Source organism: Buteo buteo, chromosome 28 (genome assembly GCF_964188355.1).
Source record: "Buteo buteo chromosome 28, bButBut1.hap1.1, whole genome shotgun sequence".
NCBI lineage: Eukaryota > Metazoa > Chordata > Aves > Accipitriformes > Accipitridae > Buteo > Buteo buteo.
Window position 1 is genome coordinate 9,260,089 of NC_134198.1, and position 14,438 is coordinate 9,274,526.

At 48.1% G+C, this 14,438-nt stretch overlaps 1 protein-coding gene across 3 annotated transcripts in view; it reads left to right on the top strand.

The window, feature by feature from the left end:
• Positions 1 to 10,555: 10,555 nt before the first annotated feature.
• The window catches only part of MET (MET proto-oncogene, receptor tyrosine kinase), a 90,702-nt gene continuing 86,819 nt past the window's right edge, over positions 10,556 to 14,438 (top strand). For all 3 annotated transcript variants that reach the window (XM_075059135.1, XM_075059136.1, XM_075059137.1), the window contains exon 1: positions 10,556 to 10,673. The gene's annotated coding sequence lies outside the window, so the exon portion shown is untranslated. The remainder of the gene's footprint in view (positions 10,674 to 14,438) is intronic.

Sequence of the window (14,438 nt, forward strand, 5' to 3'; positions counted from 1 at the left end):
GAAAAGGCCGTGCGGAACTCGACGAGCGGTTTCATTCGAATTCCCTGGCTGCCGCTGCCCTCGCGCCGGCCGTGAGGCTGCCGGCGGGCTGTCCCGCTGCGTGGTGGCCATCGCCCTGGCTGCTGGCTCCGCGCCGCGGCGGAGCCGGGTGGCCCGCGCGGAGTTGCCGTCACGTGGAGAAGATTAATGCGGTTGGATAGACCGCATCCTTCGGGACCTGGCGGATTCCCAGGAGGATGATTAATTAATGCAATCTTATTTAAACACAGCATATCGGTTCCAGTCTTTTCTACATCCAGCGTGAGGTTTCCTCCCTTATTCTAGCAAGCCCTTCAATAAACGTCAGGGATGTGGGGCCATGAACACACAAGTGGCGTTGCTCTCAGCAGAGCCAGCGCTGGGGTTTCCTAGCCACCTCTCGGAGCAAAAGCTGCGCCGTTAGCTAGATCGACCTGTCCCCTCCTCCCAAAACAACCGGTGAGGCTCCGTGGCAGCAACAGTCCTCTTCTCGGAAACTCACGTCTGAGATTGTACCTCTGCCTTCTCTCCCGACCGCTCCTCAGCGCGGTCTTCTCCTCTCCTTCTCCAGCTCTGCACATGGCTCTGCCTCTTAATCCCCTTCTCTGGTCTCTCTCCTGGGGTAATCTCGCCCACGCGTAACGTCTCAGCCATGGTCCCCGCTCTCTTGCCGTTCCAGACAGCCCAGTGATGAAGGTGCTCAGCCCTAAGACCTGGCAGGAGTATCAGGACAGGCAGAACCAGCTCTGAATCCCTGGAAAAGGCACGGAGGATGCTTCCCAGCCAGGAAAGAGGCATGTGAGGTTTACACTCAAGCTGGTGAAAAAACGCCAAGGTTTCATTAGGAAATCCCTTACTGGAAAGTTTCAAATTTAAAAAATGGCAACCTGCTCTGTGTAACGTGAATGTTGATCAGACTATTGGAACTGCCAGGATATGAACAGCAGAAGAGAAACAAGGTGGTCCATGAGCCAAAATCTCTGCCATCTCTTGGTGTCCATTTAAGAGCCATCTCCAAAACTACTGTGGCAGAAGTAGATTGGTAGTCCAAGGGTATCTCATTAGCCATACCTTTAATGAAACTACTAATTATCATGAGTAGTGAAATTATCCCTGTATACTTTGCTGCATCTTTAATCTTAAAAAAAAGAGACAGAACTCTACAGTGAGGTCTAATGTTACCTTTCATAATGAGAAAAAACATCAGCAGTCTTGAGCCAAGAAATTTAGGAGAAATTCAGGAGCTGTGTAAGTGTTGGGGTTTTATGTTTTTATCTGTAGCTTTTGTCTGCTTTCTCCCTCAAAACCAAAATGACCTGCTTCAAAATCTCTTGGACAGCACTGGAGATAACAAAACTTAGCAGGAGTATTTCCATTGAGTCGTGATCTAAATTAATTGGTTTTGAAACTTCCACCGCTTGCATTTGCCTAGGTGCTTCCCTCATAGCAGCCCAGGCAAAAAGTTGGGCTCTTCTTGTCTGACTCCCCATCTGTAACTGAGACCCAGATAGGAAGCATTAGATGTCCTGCATCCTGAATGTAGTAGATGAAGAAAAATAAAGTGATTTGTATTTTAGATTCACTGAATTACATTCTCAGACGTTTTTACCTGGGCTGCTGTTTACTATAAAAGGAGACCAGACTGACAAGATCCCTACCTCGGGCACCTCAAAAGGCACACGAAGCGAGCTGGGTCTTGCCCAGACGGGGCGAGAGGCTGGGAGCAGAGGCGAACCCACCCCTCACGCAGAGGCCACCCCACAGCGGGGTGATGGGGCTGGAGACCTTCCTTTCCTTCCTAGAAAGGAGCAGCCTTTCCTTTTTATCTCCAGCCACACCTCCACCCCAGCCACCACCCTGACATGTTTGGGTTGAGATTAGGCCTCTTCCCTGATTAATGCCAATAGGATGTGTGCAATGAGACACATCGCAGCCTTCTAAGATAATGTTAACAGTTATTACATCATTATTGTCATTAAAGAGCACTAACACATACCAGCAAAATGTTTGCAATACATTTCAGCTCTGAGAAAAGCATTAAAAGCTACTTTAAGATGTAAAAGATCCGTCTAGGCTTGAACATTCAGAGGAAATTGAAAACCCCCAATGAATGGCCAATCTTCCTGCATTGCCTTCGGTATAAGTTCTGAGTTTCGCAGAACTGACCCTTTATTTCTCAGGGGACAGAGAGGATGGGCTAAAGTGACCTGGATGCTTCAAAGTGGCCAGCTGACCTCACAAGCTGACTTGACCAGGGCGACCGAGGTGACTTCCCTCATCTGGTGACCAGGATGCTCAAGGCAGATGATCCAAATAACTCTGATTTCTTCCGTGTTTCTCAAGAAATGGTTGCAGACAAAAATCCCTGGATTTCACAAACAAGCAGTCATGTGAGCAGCTGGCTGAGCAAATAAGTTACGAATGTATAGATTAACAACACAACATTGGCAAAAATATTCAGAATTAGCTTCACAACTCAAGGTCCCGACTTCAAGGCTGTTTTTTTAATTTTATTTTCACATGCAGCTTACCTCCCTGACTTATTTGAGTAAAAAAAATAATTATTTGGCATTAAAAAAAAAGTTTCCTTTAGGATTTTTGGACCTTCAGAAAGATAATTCTATATTAGACCTACTTTCCTCCCTCTGCTCCTCTAGAGGTTTCCTTCCTGTCTTACGTTAGACAAGACAGTGGTTTTCTCTGTTCCTCAGTCCCTTGTCAGTAAAATGAAGCTAATAGCACTTCTCAGCAGTGATTTTTGGGGAGGATTAAGACAGCAGACGTTTGAGATGTTCTTCAGTATGTTAGCATGGGAGACAGCTATAAGGGGGAAGAGCGCATGTAAGAAAGAAGAAAGAAAGGGTAAAATCTTTCTTGTCTCTTAGTTGGGAGTCAAACTTTGGGAGCTAATGTGGGAGTCAATCAGAGCTGGATTTGTCCTGATGGTAATTGCAGCTGTTATAGGATCATTTAAATTGTCTGTCAAATGAAAATATTTCTGTATAATGAGCATGCTATTAAAAACACCCCTGCCAAACCGAGGGCAGACACAGTCACCATATCTATGAGGGACTGGCACAGAGGCACAGCAACCACCGAGCCAGGTGAAGAGCAGCACATGATGCCTGAGCCTTCCCTGGCCCTCTGCAGCTGGCTGGGCAGAGAGATAGGCAGGGCGAGTACCGCAATTTAATTTGGAAAAAAGCATCACCTTCCATCCAGTTCCTCACTTCTGATGTACTCATTATACGGCTAAATCTCCTGAGCTGGATGGGTTTTGTCCTACTGGTCCCCTCTTCCCTGCTGCCCAGTTCTTCGTGGGGTGCTTTTGTTCCTTCTTAGAGATAAAATTAAATCTATGAAAGTGACCGAAATCAGGAAGGTGTTCTTACAAAACCCACATTTTAACTTTGAATTTTGCCTTTGTTAAAAAACTCTCAGCAGATAGAGAAAAGAGAAACATAAAATGACAGTGCTGAAGTAATCACTTTTGGTTTGGCTCAGTATTACCTAGAAACTCCTTGTTTCATTTGATTTGAAAATGTTCCCAAAGTTAAACTTTAAACTCACCTGAGTCCTTGCTGGTATGTTAAATGTGCTTTCTCTCTGGGTGTTACGCAGCAGTGTTACTAGCTCCCAAAGGAATATAAATGGTAAAATTTTAATAATAATAATACAAGGACAGTCTGATTTTTACTTTTTTTTTTGTTGAAGAAACATATTGCTATCAGTATAGATGTATTGTTAAGGGCATAAATATTTCCTGGCTACATAGTATGGGTGTGCTCCTGCCTAATTTAAAATAATGGGATTTTAACGTTGACTTCATTCTCCATAGTATTACATTCATAATCAGCACATGTGTCTAATTAAATTATGAAAGTTATTGAAACGAATAATCTCCTATCAAGATTCTTATGAGTTGGGCTGTATCTTAAATCAGCCTTATGAAATACAGCTTTTGGCAAATACCATATACTTACATCATTACAGAATCAACAATGTTATTCTAAAGTTAACTTAAAATGCAGAATCTTTAATGATAATGAACCAAATCCAGGTCTGACTTACAATAAACTGGCTTGGTCACAGAATACATTTCTTTATTTTTAAAAATGTATCGGAATAGGTATTGTACATAAAATGCAACACATTCTAAACCACATCTGGGAAATAGCTCATATTTAATGAGACTTAAGTAAAAAGCCATGGCGAGTTTTTAGAACTGTCTTCTTCTTCTTCTTTGTGGCCATGTAGAAGACAAATTTGATACACTCCTATGTGCCTAATGGAACAGGTTTTCCAAACCAGCAAACAATTCTGTGTATAAGCCCCTAGAGGTGGTGAAAAGATGATGATGAAACCTAGACACAGTTCTCCAAAACTAAGCATGCCAGGCAAATTCCCACTATAAGCTACATCAGTCTGAGGTTTTGCCAAAGACCTCCACTTTGGTAGTTACGGAGAGCTAAAATGCAAGCTCCCGAGCCTGCAAACATTGGTGTATGCAATTGATTTCATTACCAAACACGTTCTGTAATGCCTTTCCTTTCTTCCCACTTGATGCCTGGTCAACAGTATGCCAAGGAAATATAGGTCGATACAGGATCTATTTTTTCAAGTACTCCCTGGTATTTTATGAAGTTTTACAACGATAATTTCTGTTTTTAAAGTGCTTTCCTCTCTCTCACATGTTGAAAAAATTATTGAGGAAAAATCTTCGAGTTAATCTGATAACAGGCAAAGTGCTATAAATGCAAGAAGTAAGTAAGCAGAAAATAAAGGGATTTTTTTTTTCCTCCAATGTCTCAGGTTCACTCCTCTGAGATAGCGCTTACAGCAGCATTACCTTAGGCAGTAGCATTCTGAGATGCTTTCAGACAAAGGAGAAATCTGAAGGTGACGGTTCTCTTTCAACCTGCAGGAGCTCACCAACAGCAATACTTGTGCAAACGGCACGCTGCGGTGCTGCCTCCCGACCTACGGTGACGAGCACAACCACAGAAACCAGGCTGCAAACGCCCGTGGCACTCCGCATCACCAAACTTAGGTATGTGCTTAACTTTAGGCATCGGATTATCTCTAGTGAAGCTTATGTCCTTCAAAAGCAGGCCGAACCAGGACTGTGTTTGCTCACGCGTGCTCACACGTATGTTAGTACAGTCACGCCCTTCCCCTGCTCACCAGGTGCACACATAGCTGGAGGCAGGATTTGTCCCCGTGCTTTTAAATAGGCAGATTTTCTGTTTCCAACGATCGGGCTGGCACGACCTTTGTAAACACAAACAGCAAACTGAAGGAGAAAAAAGGCTGCACCTGAGTCACAGGGATCAGACTGAAAAGAGACTTCTGGAAACTTTCTAGCAGTTGGTCCAGAATTAATCCCGGAAATATCATAAGCAGAGTGATTTTGCTACAAGACAAATGCAACGGGTTTGCAGTCAAAATAAGGTGTGTGTGTGTGTGTGTGTGTATATTTAAAATGTACTGAAAAGAATGTCAAGAAACAGGTACACTTATCAGACCGTTTTAAGACAACTTAATGTGCAATACCAAACCAATATGAATATCATACACAGCAAATTCCTCCCTTTGTAAATATCTGACTTTTGAATACCCTCAGGTTCGTTTCCAGTTATACGAACAAATCTACTGTGCCAAAGTGGCATGTATATGATATTAGGTTTGGGTTTTGCCACTGAGCTTTGCCTGAAGCAGTTCCTGACGAGCTGTGCTAGAAAAGTTCTCTACAGCGTGTGCTGGAAAGCCTTTGCTTCTGTTGTGTGAGCTCAGTGAATGCACCGAGGGCTACTGCGCTTGTATCCACTTCAGGGATGTGAGCACAGAATCACAAAGACCATTCAGCTTTCCACCCCTGAAATGATTTCATGGTTTTGTACGTTCAGAGATACTCATTCAGGGATCTAACATATTTCAACACCGCTAGGAAGGGAGGCAAGGGCTACGGAGGGGAGCAGCGCTGCAATCCACACCATCTCCTCCCGGTTCCCCTGCTGCTTTCGGGAGGGTGAGGTGCCTCCTCAGTTTAAACCCACGTAAATCTCGGCTGCTGCGAGCCCACCCTCCTCCTCGGTCTCTGACCTCGTCCTTTTGCAGGCACTAGCAGTCATGTTACTGCATAGCAGATGGATTTGAAGAGCTGATCTGTCTGTAAACTAATCTTTGTTCTTTGGAGTGAGTAATTTTTGCTGGATTCCTGTACCATGCCAGGTACCAGCTTCCCACGTGGTCACCGAGGCTCTGGGGCTGGCACAACAGGGACACAGACCCATGGCAATCCAGACTTCAGACGCACTAACCCCATCCATATTTTCCTCCATTCTCAAGTAATCCAGTTAGTTGCTGCCTGCACCCTTCGGATTTTGGAATCACTCCATTGTCACGTTCATTTACAACCAGAAAGACAAATAAGGAGAAAAACCCCATCAAGTTAAACAAAGGATTTCTCTTTGATCAGTCAATAAATAGAGAAAAGAAATCACCTGTGATCCGCGGTGCAATGAGTGGAAACACCTTTGGTTACAATCTGTGTTTCCATACAAATGGAGAACTGCGCAGGGTAGCTCAGTGGTCAGAGGTTAGGATTTCTAACTGTGGACTTCCATTTCTGGCTTTGCAAAGGACTTTTGCAACCTTCAGCCACAGACTGAAATTTCTGCTGGTGCCGTTGTTGACCCTCTTACAAACAAATAAGAAAGTACTTATTTGGCTTGCAGAATCTATGGGCTCAGTTAATAAATGCCTAGATAATTAATAAATAGCCATAAAGTGCAGTGATGATCAAATCTTTGGAGCCGACAGTTCTAAGTAGCAATTGTGGTATTTAGCCTGGTTTCCAGAGAGGCAGAACAACCGTCCCGGGCATGCATTCTCCAGAGCCCAATCCCCCGGTCAACACCGTCTGTCCCTGCCCACTATGTGCTTTTTGAGCCCAAGAAAGGCAGTGAAAGACAGCTTATGTCACAGTCACTTGAAGGGACAAAGTAGTCACAGGGAAATGTGCCTCAGGCACAGTCCCTTCCCTGAGCTGCCCCCGGCATTTGCAGCCAGGCTGCTTTCCAGTAAACAAGGGTCTACGGGAATTACAGTTACACATTAGCCCAGCAGGCTGTTGCGCCGATGTTTTACCTTTGGATCACTGGTCTGTAAGGCAGTTGGGTTGGGTGTAGTCATCTAAGGCTCTTTTTTTGTGTATCACCCTCCAGGGAGACTCAGACCGAGCTACTGTCAGCCCACGTTGCAGGGTACTGCGGCAGGAGGGTACCTGACACCCACCACTACTAAGCCCAGGTCTAGAGATCTTTGTCTCGTGTGTTCTTAAGCATCAAATTAATTCCTTTCCACTGTCTTGCTCCTTGTGAAGTCATTTACTCATGAGTAAGCCCCACTAAGTCAGATGTCTCTGGAGTGTCACAATGACATTTGCATTTTATATCTGCTCCCAAAGGTGTGAATGACTGCAGCAGAGGACAAAAAGCAAATCCACTGATGGTACCATATAGCTGTGTGCCATATAATGTAGTGTGGTCTTGCAGAAATGCATAGTAGACCCATGTTTGATGCTGCAGGTCTAAAAACGGTGGTTAGAGCCAGCTTTACAGAGATATTTAAATATCTTCTCCTTATTGAAATTAAGTAGATGTTGGGTACCTAGGTGAACCTGGTCTTTAGACTCCATTTTGCTACTTGTAGTTATGATAAACCATTTCTTAGGCTCTGAACACAAGTCACAATCAAACCCGTAGGACTGAACTTGGCCCCTGAGTGTATTGGGGATGAGCTACTGCCAATGCACAGAAATATAAATCATCCTGTGTTTTCTTTCCTCATTTGTAGGTTTGAAAGTTTAACTTACACATAGCCTTGCAATTCATTTTTCTAACTGTATGTTTGTATCCTTCGACAAGTGATAGTGTTTGCTCATCAGGTCCCTATCTCGAAACACGTCAGGGCTGGGAAGCACATGCCAACACTCTCCCCGGTGTGTTCCAGTTCTCTCACTGAATAGATCACCCCGACAGACTTTCCTTTACACTTTTGAATTGTTTTTTCCAGTGCCATCAGCTTTCTAAAATGTGCCACACCGTCTTATGCCAGACGCCTTAACAGAGTGCTGAGCCCCAGCTCCTTTTGGACGGGAGAGAGAAGCGAGGAAAAGTTACAAGAAAAACAGGATGATAAATAAGAAGGTCATAGTTTTTCACCAGTTCCTGCACCTTAAAGGTGCTTCAAGCCTCTGAGAAGCTGCTCATGGTGCACACACATCATTGCAAGCACAGCGAAGGGAGTATCTGAGGATTATCAAAGCCCCACTGCAGCGTCGTTGTCTCATACAGCTAACCTAAAATAACACAGCATCAGCATGGTCAAAATGGAAAGGAAACATCTGTTTCTCCTTTTTATGTTAGTGACAATCCTTTTGTTAGCTTTAGAATAGCACAGGCTGTCCCACTGATAACAGCTCGGGCGCTGGCTGTTCAGCCCGGTCAGGTGCACGGGGAACTGAGGAGCGGACCGAGAGCAGATAACGTGCGGGGCTGTCCTTGAGAGGATGAACACCAGCCTGAAGTCTTTTTCTTTATCACTCTCTTTCAAAACTAATAGGGAAGATTCTTCCAAATCTGGTGTAACCGTATGGATACGCGCTGATTAACTGATCACTAACTGAAACCCAGCGAGTAGTACAATCTAGCCGTAATCGCGCTTTTCCCTCTGGGGGCTGGCACTGTGTGTGCTGCTTCTCAGTCTTCCTTTTCTAACTACTGCCGAATATTAATTGAAGTAAAGGTCATTGAAGTAAATGGACAGATTTCCAGGGACTTCAAAGAAATGAGATGGGATCAGTCAGAACATCTGTATCGCTGGTCGGTTTTTAGCAATTTTATCTTTCAGGGAGCAGGAGAAGGGACTGGTTTTATTCTCACTTGCTATAATTTTTAGTGTGTTGCTAACATACATGAGATGAGGTGGCAAGAAGCATAACCTCACCTGTAGCCTTCCTACATCTTTCTCATTGAAATGGGCTGCCTTTCTCGCTACCTGTTGTTGAATTTCGCAAGTAGTTAAACGCATAAAAGGTTACACGCTGCCTTGATCACACATTTGTTTTTGCAGAGAATTGGCTTATAGCTAGGTTGGATGTCTTCATCACTAGTGCCAAAAAGCCCGTAGGAAAGAGGAGACAGATAAACAAATTGTGAAAGTGCTGCTGATGCAGATTAGCGGGAGGCTGGCTAACTGCTTTTTAAAAGCATTTTGTTCTGATGTACAGCTTTGTCTAGATACACATCCCGGTGACACCCCAGGCCTAAACCAAATACATACAATACTTTATTTAATTTTCCTTCCAAAACGTTTTGATGTAAGGTCTGACATTTTTCCCATGGTTAATCATGAAACTGGGCAATGTTTCTTACAGTTCCTCGTACTTTACTCATGCAAAACATTCATCGGTTTAAACAGCATGATTAAGGGGAGCAGAGCTGGGGCCAAAAAAGGAAGCATGCAAAGGGAAAATAGATGTCTCCAATAACTTGTATTGGAATATGGAGCCTTTCACGTAAAATCTGGTTTAAATCAGTAGCTGCTGAAACTCATTACCACAAAAAAAGATGGGTCCTCTGGTGCAGGCCCCGGTGCTGAGACTTGCAGTCCCCCAGCAGCCCCCCAAGCGCGCACGGCATGGCTCCGTGCCTCAGTTTCCCAGCGCCTCCGCGAGACGAAACCGCCGTCTGCCTTGCAGACCTTGCGAGGGAGACCCCCCCGACCCGTGCCGTCCAGTACCCCGTCGGACGCAGCCATCCGGCGGTCTAGACGAAGCCAGGTCGTTTGCTCCCAATTACAGGTGGACGGACACTCGGAGCGCGGCCCGCAGCGGCCCCGCGACAGGGGCGACGCGGGCCGAACGCCTGCGGGGTCCGGGGACAAGCTCTGGGGGTGCCCAAGCCCCGTCCTCCCGGGGCAGAGCTTTCGCACCGCTCCGGCCCACACCGCTGGCGGTGCCCGCACCCGCTCGGCCTGAAAAGCGCCGGGTGCAGGATGAGGGCCACCGAAGCTCGTCCCCTTCGGGGGTGCTGCTGCCCGGCTGGGGAGCGACGGCCGTCCCTCCTACCCCCCCCCAGGCTGGGGGAGCGTGGCCGGGAGAGGGGGAGGCAGGCTTCTTCGCCCCCCCCAAGCCGCGCACCCGGGCTCCTGCGACGTGGTGAGTCACCGGCAGGTCAGGACCGCGCCGGAGGGGCGGAGGGAGCCGAGGGGACCGGCTGATTTTACCGCTGGGAGCCGCCACCGGCGCGCCGGAGGGAAGGGCTCGCAAAGCCGCCCCGCAGCCCAGGTGCCGGGCGGGAGGGAGGGAAGGGAGAGAAGCCCCCGCCGCCCCCAGGTAGGGACGGGCAGCGGGGGTTGGGGGGGGGGGCCGGCGAGGCTGTGGCCGGCGGGGCGGGAGGGAGCGGGCAGCTCGCCGCGGGGTCGCGGAGGTGCGGCGGGCTGCGCCCCGCTCCGCCCCGCTCCGCCCCGCCCGGGCTGGGGCCGGGCTGTGCCGGGTGGTTGGGCGAGCACGGCGGAGCTCTAGCCCGCCGGGGTGCAGCGCTCGCCCCTCCGGCGGCGGCGGTGCCGGAGCGCAGCCCCGCTCCGCTGCGGTAAGGACCGGGGCAACGGCGGGGAGGAGGGAGCGAGGCGGGACGGGGGACGAGCCGGCAGCGGGGGAAGGACGGGGAGCGGCCCGGGTGCTGAGCTGTGCCGTGCCGCGCCCCGCCCGGCAACTTCGCGGGGCCGCCGCCGCCGCCCGCCCGCCTTCCTTCCCTCCCTCCCCGGGGCAGGCGGCTCCGCGCCGGCCGGGCGCCGCGGGGGCAGGTGAACCACCGGCACCGGCTCGTCCCTCCCTGCCCGGCCGGGCTCCGGGGCAGGGGTAGGGCGGGCAGCGCTCCCCGGGGAGCCCCTGGCCGCTCCGCGGGCGCGGTAGGAGCGCGCAGCGGGGCCGGGGGCGGCGGCGGCCCCCGCGGTTGCTTGCGGCGGGGCCGGCCGCGGGAGCGACGGGGAAGTTGCAGCCGGGAAAGAAGCGGTGGGTCGGAGGTGGGGGCTGGCGGGGGCCGGTAGGCTGGAGGTGTCGGGGCGAGCCGGTAGGGTTCCCCGATGGTGGGGGTTTGGACTTTGCGGTCGTGTCGGCGTTCACCGTCTGCTTTGCGCTCGGGTGTGAGGTCTGGGCTTTTCTCTCCCCGGTTTTGAAGAGCAGGATTTGCTTCGGATGGTAAATAATTCGCGCCGTGTAACGGCATTCCATCGCCGTTCCCATGTCGGCGTTGAATTAGGTGGTCTTTGGCTTTACACATGCTAAATGCGCTCCTTAGGAATTGGAAGTTTCGCACATACGTCTTAAAATAGGGATTAATAATCAAGGAACAGCGATGTTTAACAAACCCTGCGTTTGTAACCTGTGGGAGGTTATTCAAGCTGCAAGGCAGGCTCTTCCCAAAGAACCTATGCCATGTGTGGTGGTTCATTTGCTTTCCTCCTACAGGTGTTTTGCATTGTCCACCAGCAAAAGGAGGATGGTGGGGGTTTTTTTTGGTTTTTTTTTTTGAGATCTGAGGGATTTGGATACATAATCAGGCAAGATAAAGTGTCTCACATGTTTCTCTAAGAGCTGGTTAAATGTTTACAGATCATACACTGCGAGAGCAAAAAGCTAGCCTTTGGCAGGAGCTGCATGTTGAAAACAAAGTAAGTTAGAGAATGACTGTATTGCTTGTTCTTTGTGTGCTCTAATCCTTCTTCAGCACTGTATGATTCTGTTTCTGACTGTCTTCTAATACAAACTGAATCATTTGGAAAAAGGAATGTTTTGTAAAACATTCATCTCTCTATTTACAGAAAAGAGACTCAGCTTCTTTGCCTCTTTGGTGGGGAGGGAATGAATTGTCTTTATTATCCTATAGGGCTTTTTTGTCCCTTTTTTTTTTTCCTCCAGTGGATAACCACTGCATAGTAGTTCTTTACTGCTAAACTAAATTGCACATGTTGTGGCCGGAGAGTGGTTTGTGGAGGTGTCGTTTGCTCAGGGGAGATGGCAGTGCAGCTCCCTGTGGATGGATGGAGCGCACTGAGTCAGGGCAAGCCAGCCAGAAAGCCAAAACCTAGCAGAGGTTCAATGAACAGCTCATGAATGCAAAACTGAGTGGCAAATGTTGTCCTTCCAGGACTGCCTTTCCCATCCTGATTTTCCTGCATTTATAGTTTTCTGGTGCCTTAGCTGACGACCTGTAACCTCCTCCTGCTGGTCCGATGCAACTGAAGGGACCAACCCACCTACTCTCATTCTTCTATGATCTGCAAGCGACTGCTCGGTATTTTTCAACACAGAGGAGAAATTCAAAGCTTGCTGCCTCCCATATCTGGCTTCCAGGACTCCAGAGACTAACTGGCACAGCCGGCTGCAGTGCAGAGCAGCAGCCTTGCCTTCACGGCCGCAAAGGGAACCTGATGCCGGCAATATGCTGCGCAGGGGTAGCCAGAGAGCCAGAGCCGCAGCAGCGGGAGTCCCAGACCTCTGGGTGATCTGCTTTGTACCACGATTGCTTTGTGGCGGTGGTGGGTCTAGACTTTATTCGCTTCAGGCAGAAAGCAAGGAGAGGTTCTGCATCTCCACGTGTGCTTGCGGAATATCTAGTGTAAGGGAAATCCTGCTTGGGCTCTCTCGGCACTACAGAAACACACATCATTTCTTGAATGAGAAAGCCATAGAGTAGCTGAATAGCGTTCTCTGGAACGCTACAGGAACATGAAACCCAGAAGGGAGTTACAGGATCTGTTTGGTCCAGTAGAGAAGGAACAGGGTGCAATGTGTGATACTTCAAACGAACCTTCCTAAGATTTTGGGTGGCAACCAACGCCTTCGTGGCTGGTTCCTGTGACACCCTTGTGTCCAGGCTTCCCACTTCTCCGTTGCTGCCTCGCTGGCTGGCCTTCGACTCAGTGGCACAATTTCATGTTTCATTAGGCTGTTACCTTCAGCTGAGCCATCGACCTGTGCATCTTGTCCGCCGTGGCCACAGCCTGTGGTTTTGCCGCCCATGCAAAGGTTGTAGCTGGCAATTAAACCCATGCAACTCGCTGCCGATGGTCACGCCACGTGGTCCCGAGCAGCATGCCGTCACCGAGCAGGCAGGACCGCGGAGGATTCTGTGGATGGCACCTCTTTGCCGCAGCCAAGCCAGGAAGGTTTCTGTTGTTCTCTCCGTGTAAAAATGCTGTGTTTTTCTTGGCAATGGTTTTAACAAATCTATATCTCGTACATAGCGACTGATGCAAGCACGTTAGCAGAAGCCATTTTTAAATCAGTTTCCTTACCCAGGGGAAATGTAGTATAGACAGGGCCTTCAGGAAACGAATAATTAGGTGACCTTTTTCCCCCCGGAATATCAGGTCTGTTTTATGTAGAGCTGTTTGAAGTCACACAAATTCTCATTACTCTCCAAATCTCTAACCTTGCCTTGTTTAAGATACCTTTTAGGAAATCAAATCAGTGTTTCAATCTAATTTCCAAAGGCATTCAAACACACCGTATGTGTGCTAACTTGTTTCCTCTAGCATTAACAAATCTAGCAAATTGCCAAGCTATTTGCCTTCAGGAAAACTATGATGTTGTACAAGAAGATAAAGTATTTTTTTCCTCCAATTTTAAACGTTAGAAAAAGAAAGGAGAGGTAAAGTTATCAGACCAAATTGGTCTAGGATACAACTCCTTTGAAGGAAACAGTGTTACCGAGTAGATTGAGGTGGTTTGCTTGGGGTTTTTTTATCTGTTCTGAGACTTTTTAGTCATGCTGTGGTCTTTTTCAGTCACTTGATGTGGCTGGATGGTGACCGGAGTCCCCTTGGCTCAGATGGACCTTCGTTGAATTAGTTGCGATTGAGTGCAGCAAATATCAGAGTGGAAAACAGAAGTGGAGATAAAGAATTTGAGGGGCTTATAACCCTCAAATTTTAAGGGGTTTGTAACCCTCATATATTAAGGAGAGGCTGTGTCCATAACCCAGGCGCAGAGTGCATGTGGTGCAAATGGGGAGGTGGTGGGTGCCCTGAACCCCCTCTCCTCCGCCTCTCCCCTGGCACACCAGTCCCCAGGGCAGCGAATGCCTCGGAGCATTTCATTTTTCAAGCAGGTGTCAATAACAGAAGAGTTTCTGTAATGCTGAGGAGTTTAATAAGCTCAGAATACCTAAACAGATCCCTTTTTTTGCACATCCTACGGCTCCGTGATAGTCTCTTCTGCTTATCCCGAGAAAATGAACATGCAATTGTCCTTTTGTATGGAAAGGATCTCGTTTGATTCATGATAAATTTGGTTGCAAATGCATGCGAAAGGAAAATTGCCGAATGCTTTCAGAAGATTTTCATTTTGCTCA